The 21,188-nt window shown below is 40.7% G+C and overlaps 1 pseudogene; it reads right to left on the bottom strand.

The window, feature by feature from the left end:
* Positions 1-20,630: 20,630 nt before the first annotated feature.
* On the bottom strand, positions 20,631-20,941 carry LOC144244461 (ataxin-7-like protein 3B; annotated as a pseudogene).
* Positions 20,942-21,188: the final 247 nt, after the last annotated feature.

The following is a 21,188-nucleotide window of genomic DNA, read 5'->3' as shown; positions in this document are numbered from 1 at the left end:
TGTCCAAATTTCCTCTTCTCATAAGGACACCAATCAGATTGGATTAGGATTGTCATCATGGCCTCATTTTAACGTGATCACCTCTTTAAAGTCCCTGTCTTTAAATGTGACAGATACAGTCACATTCTGAGGTACTAGGGGTTGGGGCTTCAACATAAGAATTTTGATGGGAGAGAAGAGACACAATTCAGTCCATAGTAGGTTTTAAGTAATAAGCAACAGAAACGGACTCTCACTGATTTCAGGGAGAAATATATTTAAAAGGCACTGTTGATTTCACAGAATACAGAGAAGCCTTGGAAATCAGGCAGGAACAAGAGAGATGAGGCAGTGAATCACCAGCCCACAACTGAAACCACACCATCAAACCAGTCTGATGACAACATCACTGCCATGACCAATGACACTGCCCTCTCTGTATCCTGCACGCTACCACTGCCCCCTGGAAACTTAGCATGCCTGCTGCTATTCCCACTTTGCCACTAAAATGAATACTCTATGGCCCCTTCTGGGTCACCGGCTCCAAAATCAAAATCTGGGGCAAGTGTATCTGATTAGACGACACATGCCCTTGCCTACCTGCAACAGAGGCTATGAAAACAAGCATCTTGTGTTTTCTGCTTCTATATTAGGCTCGGTCTTCCATGAAGACACATAAGGAGTCTCTTTTTTTTAATTAAAAAAAGTAAAAGTTTATTCATTTTTGAAAGAGAGAGATAGAATGAGTGGGAAAGAGAGACACAGAATCTGAAGCAGGCTCCAGGCTCTGAGCTGTCAGCACAGAGGCCAACGTGTGGCTCAAACCCACAAACCGCAAGATCATGACCTGAACCGAAGTCAGATGCTTAATCAACTGAGTCTCCTAATGTAAGGACGAGATTCAGATATGCAGCACACAGAATTATAGGTGTCCACTATACTCAACAAATATTTATTGAACTTTATTTTTTTTTTTTTAATTTTAAGTAGGCAAGCCAACAAGCCACCTCTTATTGAACTTTTAAGATCATGCCTTGGGAATTCAAAGGTGACCAGCATCGGGGTACCTCCGTGGCTCAGTCAGTTAAGCATCTGACTTCAGCTCAGGTATGATTTCAAGGTTCTTGAGTTCCAGCCCTGAGTCAGGCTCTGTGCTGACANACCATCATCTGCCTTTAAGAGTTCCAAGCCTGGTATAGAGGGAAACAGATGAGTGAATGGGCAGTTTGAATGCAATGTGATAATGGCCATGATAGAGGAAAAGCAAAGTGGCTGTAGGATTACAGAGAAGAAGAACTGGCTAGCATGAAGGAATCAGGATAAATCAGAGAAAATATTCTGAGAAAAATGATGTCCAAGATCTGAATTAGCTAGCTAAGAATTCTGTCCTCCCTCTTACTGTCCCAGGCACCTGTTTTCAAAGCCTCAGCTATGAGGTGCCTTGCTTGGCACCTGACATCTAATCCAGAGCTGTGGACACCATTGCCTGGGTCTGAGAACAAAGACTGAACACAGGTTTCCACAATTAAGAGACTTATCTCCAAATGTATTATATACATTCTTTCATTAATATTCCTAATCTCTTTCGGAAATTCCTAAAACTTCCCAGCCCTGTGCTAGGCAGAAGTAGGAGATTAAAAATAAATAAATAAATAAATAAATAAATAAATAAATAAATAAATAAATAAATAAAAAGGAAGTCATGGTCTTTGCTCTTAAAGATCTTATAATGGGGCTGTGGAGAAAAATAGGCCTGCAGTAGGGCCAAGGATGTGCTCCCAGAGAAGGTCAGACGGCCACTCAGACTCATTCCCGTAGGCTGGCATTACCATGGTCTAGGATACTGACCATCTCAGGAACCGTGATTTTGTGGCACATGAATAATGGATACATCTCTCAGATTAGAGACATATCCTCAAACATACATTAACAAAGCTCAGTGTCACATGCATAAACCAGAAGTCCATTTATTCATCTGCAAAAAAATTTTTTGCAAAGACAATTTAATTTGCAAAGCAGACCAGAACACTCATATCAGAAGATCAGTGCACTTTCTCTCTCCCTCCAAACATGCTACACGGGAAGCCAAGTGTATCTTGCTGCTAAGGCAAGTCTAACATGCAACAAAGGGCTGCTTTCTAGGTCTGTCACGGAAATCATGCTAAGACTTCTCACCATAGGACATTGCCTGGAGAGATACTTCTGTGACTTTCCTTTTTCAAGGTTCTATGGTTGACCACCTTCCCTTTCCACTTACACAGATGTTTTCCAAACAAGATATATTACAATTGATGTGGTTTCCAGGTATTACACTGCAGTCAGTTTCTAGGCCTGTAGCTTTGAGCATACTCCCAGATCATCTTGATTGGAGTTCTGAATGTTTCCAAACCTCTCAGACACAATTTTACACATGGGTTCTTCATTTCCTATAGATGGTTAATTTCATTTGTGGAGAGTAGATTTTATTTCAGGGGCAAACTGATTCCAGGTTTTTGGGGGTATTCCCTCTCTTTCATCATCAGGCATCCAGAGAATAATCCAAGGTTGTAGAAATTCAAAGAGAAAGTTTAATTATAATGAGTTAACCCTACCTATGAGGACACAGAAGTGGTGCAATGTAAAGAATCAGATAGGTCTGAGTACACATCTTGATTTTGACCTTTTCAGGATATGTGACTTGGGCAAAAGGCTTAATCACCCTGAACTTCATCTGTAAATTAGGCATTATCATGCCTAGCTTTTATAATTGTGATGAGTAATAAAGATACTGTATGAAAACTCTTTGGCATAGCATAGGCACTCAATAATGAAACCATTATTATTGGTATTATTGAAAGAATCTGTCTCTCGAAAGTTAGGGAGTTGTAAGTTCAAGTCCCATGTCAGGTGTAAAGATTACTTAAAAATAAAGTCTTTAAAAAATAACAATCCATGCTCATAAAAAATTCAAGTAGTACAGAAAAAACACAAAGAAGAAAGTAATAGATCATCCTTAATTATAACACTCAAAATAACATCTTTAATGTATGGTGAAAATCATTCTGGACATTTCTATATGAAGTTACATGGCATAATCAACACTTGAAATACTTTCAAAGGGCTCACACTGAACAAGGTATTTGAAATAAAATAATAAAAAGGTCTTATTGAAGTTAACTTAAGAATAAAACATAANACACTTGTGGGGATGAGCACTGAGTGTTATGTGGAAACTAATTTGACAATAAACTATTTGTAAAAAAAAAAAAGAATAAAACATAACAAAAGAAGCTGATGAATGATATTTATTAAAAGATTATGAAAATAATTGGAATTGTCATTTTTTTTAAACTACACATTTTAATGTTAGACAATATTAATTTGTTTTTGTCTGTCATGGTGGGGCGATTAATACTATTATACTTCCTCAATTTCCTCTCTTCTACTGCCTAATTTTTGTGGCTCATTATTTTTACTTTGCCAAGATTCATAATATTTACATTTTATTTTCTAACTATAACTCATCTAGCTGTTTAGGCTTAGTTCTAGATTTAAGTAGATTCCATTTTCATCATCAGTCCTTTACGATAGTTTCTTTTCTTTATTTACATTCATGTCTTGATTGCTGGATTGCAGCATTAAGAAGTTTTTTAAAGAAGGATGCTGGATTCCTTGAATTATTCTAATTTAATGATGTCTGTCTGTTTCTTTTTTATTTAAAATGACAACATAGCTGAGTAAGATATTCAGTTGCTATTTTTGCAACACTTCTTTAAATTTAAAATGTTAAATCATTTTGAAACTGTATTTTTTAATGTTTATTTTTAAGAGAGAAAGAGAGAGAGGGGGAAAAAAATATGAGTGGGGTGGGGCAGAGAGAGGGGGGACAGGGGATCCAAAGACGGCTCTGTGCTGACAGCAGGGAGCCTGATGCAGCGCTTGAACTCACAAGCCATGAGATCATGACCCGAACCAAAGTCAGATACTTAACTGACTTAGCCATCTAGGTGCCCCATAAAATGTTAAATTATTTTGTATTAAAGAGTTAATAATTGGGGCACCTGGCTGGCTCAGTTGGTGGAGTATGTGACTCTTGATCTTGGCATTGGGAGTTCGAGCCCAACATTGAGTGTAGAGATTATTTAAAAATAAAATCTTTAAAAATATTTTAAAAATAGTGTTTTAAAATGGAAAATAATACAACATATTGTTTAGGGATATGAATATGCATTGGAAGTCTGGAAGCAAAGGTGCCTGGCTGGCTCAGTCAGGAGAGCATGCAACTCTTGACTTTGGTATGGTGAGTTCAAGCCCCACATTGGGCATAAAGCTTACTTTATAAATACATACATACATACATTATACATAAAAGAGATTCTTTAAAAAAAATTAAGGAAGTCTATGGGTGCCTGGGTGGATCAGTTGGCTGAGCATCCAATTGTTTGTTTCAGCAAAGGTCATGATCTCACAGTTTGTGGTTCAAGTCCCATATCTGCCTCTGCACTGCTTGGGTTCTCTCTCTCTCTCTCTCTCTCTCTCTCTCTCTCTCTGCCCTTCCCCTGCTTGCACTGTCCCTGTCTCTCTCAAAACAAATAAATAACACTTAAAAAAAAAACATAGAAGCATACAAAGGCTACCTACAGAATAGGAGAAGATATTTGCAAATGACATATCTGATAAAGGCTCTGCCCTTCCCCTGCTTGCACTGTCCCTGTCTCTCTCAAAACAAATAAATAACACTTAAAAAAAAAAGCATAGAAGCATACAAAGGCTACCTACAGAATAGGAGAAGATATTTGCAAATGACATATCTGATAAAGGGTTAGTATCCAAAATATACAAAGAACTTATAAAACTCAGCACCCTCAAAATAAAAGATCCAATTAAAAATGCCTGGGTGGCTCAGTTGGTTAAGTGACAGATTCTTGATTTCTGCTCAAGACACGATCTCACAGTTCCTGAGATTGAGCCCTGTTTTGGGCTACATGTTAACAGAGTGCAACCTGCTTGGGATTCTCCCTCTTCCTCTTCCTCTGCCCCTCCCCTGCTTGTGTGTGCTCTCTCTCTCTCAAAATAAATAAATAAATGTTTAAAAAAATTTTAAGTGGACAGAAGATATGAATAGACATTTTTCCAAAGAAGACATACTGATGGCTAATGGACACATGAAAAGATGCACAATATCACTCATCATCAGGGAAACACAAATCAAAAGTACAATGAAACATTCACCTCACACCTATGAGAATGGGTTAAATCAACAACATAAAAAACAATAGGTGATAGCGAGGATGAGAAGAAAGGGGAATCCTCTTGCACTATTAGTGGGAATGCAGCCACTCTGGAAAACAGTATGGAGGGTCCTCAAAAAGTTAAAAATAGAACTACTTATCATCCAGTAATTATACTACTAGGTATTTATCCAAAGAATGCAAAAATGCTAATTGGAAGGGATGTATGCACCCCAATGTTTATACCATATTATCTACAATAGTCACATTATGGAAAAAGCCCAAATGTCCATCAACTAATGATGAGTTTTTAAAATGCCATATACATACCCAATGGAATATTACTCAGTCATAAAAAGAATGAAATCTTGCCATTTGCAATGACTTGGATGGAGCCAGAGGGTATTATGCCAAGTGAAGTAAGTCAGTCAGAGAAAGACAAATACCACATGATTTCACTCATATGTGGAATTTTAGAAAACAAGTGAGCATAGGGGGAAAAAAGAGAAAGGAGCAAACCAAGAAACAGACTTAGCTATAGAGAACAAACTGATGCTTACCAGAGGGGAGCTGGGTGAGGGGATGGGTTAATAGGTGATGGGGATTAAGGAATGTACTTGTCATGATGAGCACCAGGTGTTCTATGAGAAGGGTTGAATCACTAAATTGTACACCTGAAACTAATATTACACTGTATGTTAACTAACTGGAATTTAAATAAAATTAAACAACAACAAAAAAATACATAGGAATGTAAAACAAATTCATGATACTAAATATTTCTGGTTGCTAAGGGAAGGGAAGAGAGGACTAAGAAACTGTGGAGGAGTATAAAGGAGCTTTAATTTTACTGACAATGTTTTATTTCTTCAGTGGGTCATGGGAATACATTATGTATTATATTATTTTTAATACTTTTTTGTACATCTGAAATATTTCATTAAAAATGAAACACATATGGGTCACTTGGGTGACTCAGTCAATTGAGTATCTAACTCTTGATTTCAGCTTAGGTCATGATTACAGGCTCGAGGGACTGAGCCCTGTGTCGGACTCCAAGCTGAGTGAGGAGCCTGCTTAAGATTATCTCTCTCTCTCTCTCAAAATAAAATAAAATAAAATAAGAAGAAAAAGCAAATATATAAGCATCTTGCTGTTTCTGTTGGTAAAGCATGAGACTCTTGATCTCAGGGTTGTAAGTTCAAGCCCCACATTGGGTATGAAGATTACTTTTTAAAAAAATTTTTAAATATTTTTAAATTGATTTTTGGGAGGCAGAGAGAGATAGAACATGAGTGGGGTAGGAGCAGGCAGAGGGAGACACAGGAACCAAAGCAGGCTCCAGGCTCTGAAATGTCAGCACAGAGCCCAACTCAGGGTTTGAACCCACAAACCACGAGTTCATGACCTGAGCCTAAGTCTGCCGGACTGAGCCATCCAGGGGGTCCATGGTGTGGAGATTACTTAAAAATAAAATCTTAAAACAAAAAAAAAGAAATAGTTCAATGCCAAAATGAACATTTTTAATAGGCCTTACCTTATTCTCTTATTCAGATTTACCACTAAACAATAGCTAAAACTTGAGCTTCCCTCCCCTTGCTCCTTTCTTTGATTTAAGGCCAGAAAGGTGAGTTGAGGGCAGATTGTAAAGGACCTTGAACGCCTGCACTTTATCCTGAGAGTAATGAGAAGCTGTTAAAAGGTTTTCAGAGGGGAGGGTATGGTCAGATTCATGTTTTATGAATCTCACTCTGGCTACAATAGAGACCAATTGAAGGAGGATTGAGAATGGACACAAGAAGATAAACCGGGAGACAGTGGCAATAGTGTAGAGGAGGGTGAATGGGGTCTACACTAAGGCAATGGTAGTGGGGATAGTGGAAAAGGGAAAGATAGAAAAACTAAGAAGGAAATAGCAACAAGACTTGGAAAGTGTGTGGTAAGGAGGAAGACTCAAAGATAATGACTCTGAATTTCCTCATGAATGCTCTTTGTACATTTAAAGTATTTGACATTTAAGTATATATAGTATGCTATGTTTTTTGCTTTTTGTATTTATCCTCTGTTTCCTCAGTAGACTGGGGCAAGAGCTATCTTTTCTTTGGCTCCTTCACCGCTCAGCTCCATGCCTCATGCCAGAACTTACTAGAAAGACAGATTGGTAGGAACTGGAGAGGTACTGAGTAAGATGGTCTGGAGCCAGGAGCAATAATATTTGATGCTCTGGGAAAGGCTGCTGAGGAAAGGTGAATCCTGGGGCTGGCTGGCTAGGGCAAGCCTTTGAAGAACTAGAGAGAAGGACCTGAAGCAAGAGATGAGTTGAAAGCTAGTATAGGAAAAATACGCTCAAGAGGAAAGTTTTTTCTCTTCTCCTTTTTTTAAATTAAGCTTTATGCCCAGTGTGGGGCTTGAACTCACGACCCTGATATCAAGAGCCGCATGGTCTACTGACTGAGCCAGCTAGGCACCCCAACAATCCTGATTCTTAATGGTGAATGGGAAGTGCTTCTAATACTAAATGGTGATTCACTAGTCTGATTTAGTTAGTTCCAATCTATCATAACACCATACAGAACTTCCTGAAAATTGGGCTACTAAAATCATACTATAAATAAATAATAGCATTTTATTCATTTATTCATCAATTTATTCAGAATAATTTTTATTGAGCACCTGTTGTCTTACAGGCTCTGTTCCAAGTGCTGAATTATGAAACTTATGATCTATTGGAGCGATGACAATAGAGTATTTACACGTGTGATAAATGATACAAATGAATAATATAGAGTATTATAGTGAAGTGGAGAGCAAAGGCAAAGGAAAAAAATTAAACTTCCTTACAACTTAACAGTCCACTAACAAGTACTTGAGACAGGCAGAGTGACCTTCATCATGGAGCTTAGCTGCCTCCATGTTTGCCTTTGCTAGAAGCAAAAGGCAACCTTGGCTTAACTTTAGCATGATCTGCAGGATCCTGTAAAAATCCCTTTGGAAACTTTGTTTGTCTCTATTCTCCCAAGATATATGTTAACAATCATCCTCCAAGCATATGGCCCGCTGATATACATCTGAAGGGACTCATGACTAAGATTTTACTAGACAGTAGTGAACAACATTTTCCTAACAACAGCTAGCCCCTCAAGGTCTCAGAAAACTTGTTTCCAAATTCCTTAGAGACTTATGCTATCCTAACCCCTCCCCAACTTGAAAGTATATAAATAGTCACTCCTCACAATCCCAGTGCAGGTCTTTCTGTCCCCATGCTTTAATAAAACCACCCTTTTTGCACCGAAGATGTCTCAAGAATTCTTTCTTGACCGTTAGCTTCCAGACCCCAACATTTTGCATCAATAGAACTACATAATAGGAACATCTAAACTTGTCTTTGAGTTGGTGAAGGCTTCCTTCAAAAGTAATGTTTAAGTTGAAATCTGAAGGATGAGTGGGAGTTAGGCAGATGAAGAGCTAGGGAAATGAGTGGGAAGAGACCACAGGAGTGGTATTGGTATGTGTTAGGGGGCGGCAGGGGCCAGAGGCTTTAAGGAACCAAATTTTGTTCAGGAAACTGAAAGGAGTGTAATGGCTAGAGCACCAAGTATGAGACATGAGACAAAGCTGGAAGACTGCTGGGGGTCAGCTCATTTAAGACTTTATGGTCATGTTGGACTATTCACAGACCCTTTCCCTGGGACTGGCTTTGTTCTGGGTACTAGGGATATATAGAATTGAATCAGACTTTAAAATACCTTAATCCCAGGCCTTAAATAGCTCATCAGGTGGAGGAGAGACACTGACAATGGCAATGCAGCATGATAAATATGATAATAGAGGTATGAAGAGACTTTCATGGGAATTCACAGGAGAGGTACTTAAGGAGTAAAAATAGTTTCATCATATTTCCTTTTATTTCCTGTTGCTTCCAAACTCATATTAGATCAGTCAATTGTAGGCCTGAGTTTAGACTAATGTTATTTTGAGATATACAGAAAAATGGTTTAGCCGCTGAGGTAACCAAGCACTTTCTACTACAGTTCTTGCTTATGACTTCTTCTTCTTCTTCTTTTTTTTTAATAGTTTATTGTCAAGTTGGTTTCCATATAACACCCAGTGCTCATCCCAACAAGTGCCCTCTTCCATGCCCATCACGCATTTTCCCCCCTCTCCCACCCTCCATCAACCCTCAGTGTGTTCTCAGTATTTAAGAGTCTCTTATGGTTTGCCTCCCTTCCACTCCTTAACTATTTTTTCTCCTCTTCCCCTTCCCCTATGGTCCTCTGTTAAGTTTCTCCTGTTCCACATATGAATGAAAACATATGCTAAGTCTTGATTGTGACTTCTATACTACATTTTCCTTTCCATTTCACAAACTCTCATTCTTAAACCTCTGCTGAGCTCCCCTCTCACTTTACCCCAGGTAGAATTAGAAATCTGATTTGTTTGTTTTTCATGTATCTCCTCTAGACTTTTTCTCCCCACTAGATTTCTTTCTTTTTTTTTTGTTAATGTTTATTTATTTTTGAGACAGAGAGCACATGGGCGCCTGTGAGCTCTGCAAGTGAGGAAGGGGCAGGGGCACAGAAGATCCAAAATGGGCTCTATGCTGACAGAAGAGAGCTAGATGTGGGGCTTGAACTCACAAACTGTGAGATCATGACCTGAGCTGAAGTTGGATGCTTAGCTGACTGAGCCACCCAGGCATCCCTCCCCATTAGATTTATTGAGCAAAGAGATTTTGTTTTGTTCATGCTTCAATTGGTCATTCAATAAATATTTATCAAACATCTACTATGTGCTGGTTATCCATATAGGTGCTGCAGGTTCACTGATAACCTGGATAAGACTCAGTCCTGGTTCTAACAGAGCTATAGTCAAGTGCAGAAGGCAGAAGGCAGACAAGTAAGCAGGTAAGAACAGTAAGTATGACAAATGCTTTTCATGAGGAAAGTGTAAAGTACAATGGGGAGCCCAGAGCAAGGAAGCTATTAGGAGGAAGTAATTTAAGCTGAGAACTGAAGGATAAACATGAATTATCCAGGCATGCGTCCAGAGCTGAGAGACAGTACAATACATTTAAGAAACTGAAAGAAATGGGCACCTGGGTGACTCAGTCGGCTAAGCGTCTGACTTTTGTTTTCAGCCCAGGTCATGAATCTTGCGGGTTTGTGAGTTTGAGCCCTGGGTCTGGCTCTGTGGTGACAGTGGAGAGCCTGCTTGGGATTCTCTCTCTCTCTCTCTCTCTCTCTCTGCCTCTCCTTTACTTGCATGCCCTCTCTCTCACAAAAATAAATAAACTTAAAAAAAATAAGAAACTGAAAGAAATACAAATTAAATAAAAAAAGAAAATGAAAGAAGTTTACAGAACAGTAGAGCTAGTAGAGACTGGGGAGGGGAGAGGGGAGAGAGGGAAGCGGGGAACGATTAGAAGTAGATGTTTAACATGATGGTGGACACAGAGAAGGCACTATGTAAATATTTGTTGCATGAATGAATGAGCCATTCCAAAATGAGAGAAAGTGGGATGTTTAGGGAAGCTAGGTTTGTGTGTGACTGCCTGTGCCCTTATTCTCTGGGAGGCATTGTAGTGTGCTGGGTAAAAGCCTGGTCTCTGACACCAGCTGCTTAGATTTGAATGCTGGCTTTCACCATTAATGGCTGAGGTCACCCTAGACAAATTACATAACTCCTTTTGTGTCATTTACCTTATTTGTTATTCTCTTATTAGAGAAGATAATAATATTTCTTAGGATTGTTGTCAAGATTAAATGACTTAATACTTTTAAAGCATTGGAACAGAGCCTAGAACTAAACACTATGTAAGTGTTTGCTATTATTCATACATTCACCAAAAGATTTCTTGAGGGCTAAGTACTGTGCTAGATGCTGTGAAAATAAGGTATGGTCTTATTTCTCTTCCATGGACGAAGACCATAAAATCTAGTGAGGAAGAAGATTCATGAATAAGTGATTACAACACAATGCAGTCAAATGAGGTGGTGGGGCAAATGCTGCAGAACTGAAGAAGCGGGAGTGACTCATTCTCTCCAAAGAAGCCAAGGGAGGCTTTAGAGGGTAAAATGCATTTAAGTTGGGTGACACAGAATGAACAAATTGCCAGCAAAGAAAGGCAATAGGATGTATCAGGCCAAGGAAGCACATGTTGCATAGATTTAGTGGGATGCAAACCTAAAGCATGTTTAGCAAATTGCAAGGGGCACTTGAGCATCTATTTTGGTCTGTGTTAGGCAATTTTTATAAGTTATTTCTTTTACTTTTCATGAAAACTGTTGCCTGCGTGTCCACTCCACGTAATACTCATAAAGTACTCAATGTTGCATTCACTTTGTATGTATTAATGATATACACTTATGATAACTGTGTGAAATAGGTACTATTATTATTCTCATTCTACAGATGAGGAAATTAAGGCAAAGAGTTTCATCATTCAAAGTCATATAGCATTGAAGTAGCAGTACAAAAAGTCAAACTCACAGTTTCAATCCAGAATTTGTGCTCTTAACCACTATTTTTATTCTGCCCCCCACTCTCACCCACTCGCTAGTTGTTGTATTGATCTGCTGTAGACATAGAAACTGGATATCCAAACTTGCTGGAACTGCATGTAAAGTAAGAGCTGAAAGTCACATTTGGGAACAAAGTGCATAAACTCTACAGCATATGTAGTCTGCACAAGACTGAGCACAAAATACTTAAAAATGACTCCTTCCCCTCTTTGACTCCCACTTGCTATAGCCAGCAAGGGTTGGGGTGGGGAAGAGGTGGATATTTATTGAATTACACAGGATGTCTCAGGCCACACATGTATCTCAGGGGGACCATTTAAAAAACTTTTTTTTAATGTTTATTTTTGAGAAAGACAGAGAGACAGAGTGTGACCAGGGGAGGGGCAGAGAGAGGGGAAGACACAGAATCGGAAGCAGGCTCCAGGCTCTGAGCTGTCAGCATAGAGTCTGATGCTGGGCTCAAACTCACGAGCTGCATGATCTGAGCCGAAGCCATACGGTTACCTAACTGAGCCACCCAGGTGCACCATTTTTTTAATTAAAAAAATTTTTTAATGTTTATTTAGTTTTCTGGGGATCCATTTTACACTTGGATCCTCCAACCAGCAAGTTGCTCTTCTCTGGAAACAAAGAAATTTTAAATACTCCTTTTACCGTAGGGGAGGACAAAAGTGGGTGGAAATGCAACACTGACAAGACATGTGACAAAAAGACGATTATCTAGAGCGAGTCGGAGCCATATTGGTTCACAAAGAGATACATTGGTTCCAGGGGACGATGAGGAATGAGAAGGGAGAGAGGTTTGGGACTTACTAGAGGAAGAAAACTTCCTCAGAGATATGATTGACTGTACTTAAAGTGAACCCTGCGCAAATGCAACCGTGAAGATTTATGTTTTTAAGTTTATTTATCTTTTGTGTGAAAGAGGACAAGCATGAGTGGAGGATGGGCAGAGAGAGTGGGGGACAGAGGATCCAAAGCAGGCTCCACGCTGACAGCAGAGAGCCCAATGTGGGGCTTGAATTCACGAACCATGAGATCATGACCTGGGCCAAAATCAAGAGTTGGAGCTTAACCTACTGAGCCATCCAGGTACCCTGCAACCATGAAGATTCAGATTAAAGTTTCCAGACAGAAGAGAACCAGCATAACTTGGGCAGTGTGAANTATTTATTTATTTATTTATTTATTTATTTATTTATTTATTTATTTATTTTAATGGAGGAGGAACTGAAAGTCTAAACCAGAACCTATTAAACCACTCTGAAGATCTTCATACAGATTTATGTGTCAGTCAATGGGTAATGAACTGTATATTCTCATTTCAGAGTATGGGTTCAGTTTTTCTCAGTGAACCCTTATATGACCTTCATAAGGTCTCCAGTTAGAGGGGCGCCTGGGTGGCTCAGCTGGTTAAGCATCCAACTCTTGATATTGGCTCAGGTCATGATCTTACAGTTCGTGAGTTTGAACCCTCATTGAGTTCTGGGCTGACAGTGCAGATCCAACTTGGGATTCTCTTTCTCTCTCTCTCTCTCTCTCTGCCCTTCCCCAACTCATGCTCCTCACTCAAAATAAATAGATAAACTTAAAAAAACCTTCAGTTAGAGAATCCCTCTATGTATGACCTATAAATAGCAATATGCATGTCTAGATCCTACCAAGTACAGTCAAAATTCTGATTCCAGAGGAGGCAAAAAGAGGAAAAAAACCTCTTTTTTAGTCTGAGTGCAATATATCAAACACAAACTTCCTGACAACTCTGAGGATGCTCAGAGTTCTTGCCCGTGAAATTGCCTGAAAGCTAGATTCTGGATAGGTGAATTTATAGCAACGTATGTCCCAGATTTTTGAGGACAGCCCAGATTTCAAATATCCTATCTTGTTGTAACTATAAGTATGCTTATAAACTTGTGCTCTTGTGTATCCTAATTTGGATAGAGGGGAAAATATGGGTGTGATATAAGTGATACTTTCTTGGCCTTTCTGATAAGGATAAATACCAGAGGGATGTTATGCTGGAGTTTAGAAGGATAACAGTGCTAAGAGTATTCCTAAAGAGTATTCCTTGGCAGCAAGGTGTAAAAAAGCCATCTTCGGTGTGAAAGAGGTTCAAAGAAACACAAAATTAAGGATGTTATATGTGCCATTTGGAGATAATAGAAAAGTCCAAGGGAGAGACGTTTGGGAACAAAATAGAGAAAGGCTGCTCCTAGTGAAGGTCAGCTATGTCCCCATTGAAGAGGAAAAGGCTGAAAATTTGAGAAAACCAGAAGGACACAGAGATCTTGAAGGAAAGTTATACAAAGGATCAGAGGAGAGGAAAGAGGGAAGGAGGGAGGGAGACAGAGAGAGAATAAATTAAAAGAGGTTAGAGAAAATTTTAAAAGACAGACTCAGGCAGGTGAGAGAGAAAGTTTGTGGGGTGAGTGGGAGGAAAGGAAGAAAGGCTAGGGAGAACCAGAGTGGAAGAGTGAGGTTGGAGTGGGGGATGGGGAAGCTGGAGCAAACAAGCAGGCAAGGCAAGAGAGACTAAGGGGAAACCTAAAGTTTCTCTCAAGGTCATGAAAGTCTAGGGGAGAGTTGGGAGAGATCTAAGACTGGGAAAGGATTTTGGAACTGGACCAAGTTCTGTCCAAACAAGAAAACTCAGAGCTGCATTTACTGTCTGCTAGAAATGGTGATCCCTCCAGGGATCCCCTAGAGAGCCTCAGCCCCCTCAAAGCTGTAAGTGATCTTGGGTCATACTCTCTGGGGAATTGTGGAGACCCAGCCAGATGTTTTGTTGATGTTGTCCAACCTTAAGGAAACCTCTCTCTAAATCGTTGTCAGCTTGCAAGATGGGAGCACTTAGTAGTTTAAAAGGTGTGTTTCTCTGGTTCTTGGGAAACATCAAAGTAAGTGAAGTGTGGAAGTCCCTGCTTCTCCCTAAATCTGGGACTTCTATGCTACCAGCCAGTATTTTTTTCTTTTGAAGGAAAATACTTTTGTAGATACTATAGCCTTTGCTCAGAGATTCTGAAAAGACTTTTTTTATGGGGAGGCAGGGAGAGAGAGCATGTGTGCTCCTGAACACGAGTAGGGGATGGGCAGAGAGAGAGGAAGAGAATCCCAAGAAGGGATGCCCCGATGTGGGGCTCAAACTCAAGAACCTTAAGATCAGACCTGAGAGCCAAAATCAAGAGTTGGATGCTTAACCGACTGAGCTACCCAGGCACTGCTAGCACCTCCCTTATGTAATATTTTGGAGCTGCTAAAATTATCTTTACAAAGAATTCTTAGTAATGTGGAGAGATACTTAAGATAAAACATAAAGCAGACACGCATGGGTGGCTCAATCGGGTAAGCCATTTGTCTCTTGATTTCAGTTTAGGTCATGATCTTTCGGTTTGTGAAAGCCTGGTCAGGCTCTGTGCTGACAGCACTGGGCCTGCTTGAGATTCTCTCTTCTGCCGCTCCATTGCTTACACTCTCTGTCTCTCTTTCCAAACAAGTAAACTTAAAAAAAAACTAGTATTTACAAAAATGCTAAAGGGGGGGCGGGCGCATGAGACTTTAGCACAGGTCATTATCTCTCGGTTGGTGGGCTTGAGCCCCATGTTGGGATCTGGTTTGAGCTTGGAGCCTGTAGTCTGCTTTGGATTCTGTGTCTCCCTCTTTCTCCACCCCTCCCCTGCTTGTTCTCTCTCTCTCAAAACTAAACAATTTTAAAAACTTTTATTTATTTATTAATTTACATCCAAGTTACTTAGCATATAGTACAATAATGATTTCAGGAGTAGATTCCAGTGATTCATCCCCTATGTATAATACCCAACAAGTATCTTCCTTGTTGGGGCTCTTCCTAACAAGTATCTTCCTTAATGCCCCTTACCCATTTAGCCCAACCCCTGTGGAAAGTATCTTTCCATACTTTGACTATTGTTGATAATGCTGCTATAAACACTAGGGTGCATGTGCTCCTTCAAATTAGTATTTTTGTATTCTTTGAATAAATACCTACTAGTGCCTTTTCTGGGCAATAGGGTAGTTTTATTTTTAATTTTTTGAGGAATCTTCATACTGCTTTCCAGAGTGGCTGTACCAGTTTGCATTCCCACCAGCAGTGCAAAAGAGATCCTCTTTCTCCGCATCCTTGCCAACATCTGTTGTTGCCTGAGTTGTTAATTTTAGCCATCAGACAGGTGTGAGGTGATATCTCATTGTGGTTTTGATTTGTATTTCCCTGATGATGAGTGATACTGAGAATTTTTTCATGTCTCTTAGCCATCTGGATGTCTTTTTGGGAAAAGTGTCTATTCATGTCTTTTGCCCATTTCTTCACCAGATTATTTGTTTTTTTTGGATGTTTGATAAATTTTTTATAGATTTTGGATACTAACCCTTTATCTGGTATATCATTTGTAAATATCTTCTTCCATTCTGTCAGTTGCTTTTTAGTTTTGCTGATTGTTTCCTTCGCTGTGCAGAAGCTTTTTTTTTTCTTGATGAGGTCTCAATAGTTCATTTTTACTTTTGTTTCCCTTGCCTCTGGAGACATGTAGAGTAAGAAGTTGCTGTGGCTGAGGTCAAAGAGGTTGTTGCCTGCTTTCTCCTCTAAGATTTTGATGGCTTCCTGTTTTATGTTTAGGTCCTTCATCCATTTTGAGTTTATTTTTTGTGTATGGTGTAAGAAAGTGGGTCAGGTTCATGTTTCTGCATGTTGCTGTCCAGTTTTCCCAGCACTGTTTGCTGAAGAGGCTATCTTTTTTCCATTGGATATTCTTTCCTGCTTTGTCAAAGATTAGTTAGCCATATGTTTGTGGGTCCATTTCTGGGTTCTCTATTCTGTTACATCGTTCTAACTGTCTGTTTTTGTGCCAGTACCATACGTCTTGATGATAACAGCTTTGTATTACATCTTGAAGCCCAGGATTGTGATGCCTCCAGCTTTGGTTTTCTTTTTCAGGATTGCTTTGGCCATTCAGGGTCTTTTCTGGTTCCATACAAATTTTAGGATTGCTTGTTCTAGCTCTGTGAAGAATGCTGGTGTTATCTTGATGAGGATTGCATCGAATGTGTAGATTGCTTTGGGTAGTATTGACATTTTAACAATGTTCGTTCTTCCAATCCTTAAGCATGGAATTTTTTCCATTTTATTGGTATCTTCTTCAATTGCGTTCATAAATTTTCTATAGTTTTCAGTGTATAGATTTTTCACCTCTTTACTTAGGCTTATTCTTAGGTATTTAACGGTTTTTGGTGCAATTGTAAATGGGATTGATTCCTTGACTTCTCTTTCTGTTGCTTCATTATTAGCGTATAAGAATGCAACCAATTTCTGTGCATTGATTTTATGTCCTGCAACTATGCTGAATTGATGAATCAGTTCCAGCAGTTTGTTGGTGGAATCTTTTGGGTTTCCCATATAGAGTATCACACACACACACACACGCGTGTGCAGACTTAGATACATAATAGAATAACAGGGTGATCATTACACTTAATCGAGGAAGGAAGGATAGGAATTCTGCTATTAGAGGGAAGATAGGTAGGGAAAGGCCAAGTTCCTAACCTCTGTCAACTGTATGGTGGGGAGCATTCACTCACCAGAAAAGAAAGGAGTTTGTCCCCCTCATGGCACCTGTTCTACCTAGCTCACCTCTTACACATCCAGGACAGGCCTAGGGCTATTGCCTTAATAATGGGAGGGCAAAAGCCAAAAACAATAAGCAAGAGGGAAGTAATATCAACCAATGATTTTTCAAAATTATTTATACGTCTTCCTCCTCTAACCAAGAAAAAGACCAGAAAGGAATCAGTAATGTCACAATCAGAGCTCCCTCTCTGAAGGAAGAGTGGATCATGACCTTACTTTCAGCTTGTTTCCCAAACATTATTTGGAAATAGGCCAGAGTTTTACTGGACTCTCCTTTCCCTGTGTATCCCTTTAGAAGGATATGTCTATGAAATCAAGGACAGAACACCCAAAATTATTTTAGCTCTTGCCAAGGTTTACCTTTTTAAAAAGTGATCACAGGGGCGTCTGGGTGGCTTAGTCGGTTGAGCATTTGACTTCAGCTCCGGTCATGATCTCACGGTTTGTAGGTTCGAGTCCCGTGTCGGGCTCTGTGCTGACAGCTAGCTCTGAGCCTGGAGCCTGTTTCAGATTCTGTATCTCCCTCTCTCTCTGACCCTCCCTTGCTCACACACACACACACACTCTCTCTCTCTCTCTCAGAAATACATAAAACAGTAAAAAATTTTAAAAAGTGATTACAATTCTTGGATTGACAGACCAGTCTGTAACTACACCTCAATTCTGACCAGGACAATTTTAGGGGGAGAATACAATAATAGACAGTCTTGAGGCTCTATAACTATGGTTCCCTTAAAGTCTATATGTAACACAAATTAGTCCATATAGTCCAAACAGTTTCTTCTCAGATAAGGAAGGACACTTGCACAAGGGTTAGAGTAAATAGACTGGTACCCACTCCATCCCTGTGTGTGGCAGTCAGCCTTTCCCGCTTAGGTCCTAAGAGGCAGTACCCAAATGGAGGTGGGAAGATGTAATTCCTTATGAAGTAAGACACAGCAGGAAGGCATCTAGCAAGCCAGTCTTATAGGAAAATGCTTATGTGTGGCCCTGCCTTTCATACACAAAAAATTATGTTCTCTCCCCATCTTTACTTTTTAAAGAGTTTTAAAAAATGTTTATTTATTTATTTTGAAAAAGAGAGAGAGAGAGAGAGCACTAGTGAGGGGGAGGGGCATGAATGAGGTGAGTGGAAAGAGCACAAGTGAGGTGTGGGGAGGGGCAGAGAGAGAGAGAGAGAGAGAGAGAGAGAGAGAGGGAATCCCAAGCAAGCTCCACGCTACCAGTGCAGAACCTGAGGCAGAGCCCGATCCCACAGGACCGTGAGACAATGACTGGAGCCAAAAGCCGAAATCAAGAGTTGGATGCTTAACCAACTGGGCCCCTCAGGTGCCTTAGTTCTCTCCCCATCTTAATCCCAACAGAGGAACCCACCAGCAAGCTTCTTCTCTGGATCTTCTAAAAGAATGAGGGGGTAGGGTGGAAACAAGAAAAAGAAAAACTTAAAAGAAGCTAAGGAAAGGGAAACTGGGCAGGCTTCAGAAGCAGGAGCATCAAGAGAGATGAATTAACACTGGTCAGTGTGAAAGCAGGGTGGCAGGGCAGCACCTAGGGTCCTGAGCTACACCAGATCGGCCATGGAGCAGGGCACATGGGGCCAAACCAGACAGACGAAGCTGGGCCCCTCACTGGGGCACAGAATGAGGTAAGAAAACATTTCAAATAAAGCAACACTGTTCCTGCTCACTTTGGGACTCTCCCTCGTCTACACTTCATAAACCCTTGATCAGGGAGTAAAGGGGAGGGTAGTTTTGATGTGTGGCTCACATTTCCCATCCTTGCCCATCCCATTATCTGACTTCCAACAACAAAAGGGCAGCTTTTGTCAAGAATGTTCAGAGGGACTGAATAGAAAGGGGCTGCCCCTCCGGAGGGACAGAGGTGGTGGCGTCTATATGTTTACCATAACAGAGCTTTGACTGCCCGACCCACAGAACAGGGACTGTAGGATACTGCCATCAGATAAGAGATGACCCAGTCTTGGTCCTGGGCTCTTAGCACTAGCCCGTTAACACTGAGGGCAGCTGGAAAAAGTCCCTTCTGGGCTTAGCTTTCAAACCACAGTCTTTACAGCCATTATGCTCTTCTAGAATTCAGGCCCGCCCCTGGCATGGAAAGCAGGCAGTGACCTGGCATAATGACCAAGTCAGACACGTGGACTGGCTAGGTAACTAACAACCCAGAGTAGGAAAATGACTGCTCCACCGAACTGTTGTTCACAGCATAATATATCCAGATATGATCTTGCAGTTTCAGAGATCGTGCATAGTTGCAGAGGCCCCTGCTACCTCTTCAAGGGATCATAACTAAATCCTCAGCCTGCCTGGATAACCAAGGTGTCCATTTGCCAAGCCTATGCCACCAGGTGTGGTGCAAGACAAAGGACTCTGTTCAGCAAAAGGTTAGCCCGTGTCCCCGGGTCTGGACACTATAAATGCTGGACTGTTGGGAAACTGGTAGCTTTGTCTTTTTCTTCTTGTTGGAGCCAATATCACAGAGCTTCCCCTATCAAATCCAGTTGTAATTCTTTTTCTTGGTTTCCCAAATTGGAACTGTTAATATCCAGATCTCTTACCTGACTTGTATTTGTCTTGGAGAAGTCCAATTCAGGCTCAGAGATTCAGAAGAGCAGTCCCACTGAGGCCCAATGATAAAGCCCTGACCATCAGCTATGTTCATACTGTCAGTTATCCAGAAAGCCCTGATGTCAGATAGATAGAAAGCCTGAGGAACCAAAGGATTTATACGCTGGGCACATAGCTGCTCACCTGTGCACAGTGAACAATAGATCTTGTGCACTTCCTTGTGTGGAGATCAACCTGCATGGTATGGTGTTGGGATGCGTAGCTTCCCCTGCCCAGGGTTTCAAAGCTGATTGATTCCAGGTAATATAAAAGGATCCAAATTCCTAAATTGTCCACTTGGGTTTTTTATTTTTAAGTTTACTTATTTTGAGAGAGAGAGAGAGAGAGAGCAAGAGAGGGAGAGAGAGTAGGGGAGGGACAGACAGAGTGAGAGGGAGAGAGAATCCCAAGCAGGCTCTGCATTGTCGGTAGAGGCCTATGTGGGGACCGATGCAGGGTTTGACCTTATGAACCATGAGATCATGATCTCAATCTGTTGCTCAACTGACTAAGCCACCCAGGTGCCCCTCCACTTTGGGTTTTTAAAGGCTAAAATCTTCAAGGAGAAATTGGGACTTTTGTCTGATTTTCTTTTTCTTTTTCTACTTAGATACCTAACTTCTCCAAGCCACAAGCCTGGTCTATTATATTGTCCTGGTCACCCCCGGACTTTCTCATGGTGCAGCCACTGGAATTCTCAGGGTGAGCATTGCAGCTGCTGATCAGGCCCATTCCCAGATTCTCCAAGAAGGGAGCAAAGCTGGAGGCAGCAGGCTCCTTTATCTTTCACTGGCTGAGTGCCAAAATCCTTCACGCAACCAGTTTCTTCAAACCCCAGCTAGAAGTAGCCACACTTGACTCCCTGGTGTACCTCAAAGCAGAAGCCCAAACAAGACTCCTCTGTTATATATCCTGAGAGATAGCCTCTAACTTGTTAGTATCTCGGTTATACGAAGAAATGTCCTTCATTTTAATTTATAAATGACTGTGGAGAAGATGCTCATATTACTCACAGCAGCACAGGCAGCAGCACGTCGGGCTCCTCAGGCTGTGCCTAGGCCTAGAGGCTGTTGGGGCCCAGGACTCAGGTGGCCGGGGCACAGGCAGAGCAGCAGAGGCAGCAGCCAGCAGCACTACTCCCAGACCACAAGTCTTTTAGCTTCTTCTTGAGTCCCCTGGGTCTGGGACTTTGAGTTGTGGCTGGCCCAGGACTCAA

The sequence above is a fragment of the Crocuta crocuta genome, unplaced genomic scaffold (genome assembly GCF_008692635.1).
Source record: "Crocuta crocuta isolate KB4526 unplaced genomic scaffold, BGI_CrCroc_1.0 scaffold168, whole genome shotgun sequence".
In the NCBI taxonomy this organism is placed as follows: domain Eukaryota; kingdom Metazoa; phylum Chordata; class Mammalia; order Carnivora; family Hyaenidae; genus Crocuta; species Crocuta crocuta.
Note: the sequence above shows the minus strand (reverse complement) of the source record. Positions and strands in the feature narration are given on the sequence as shown.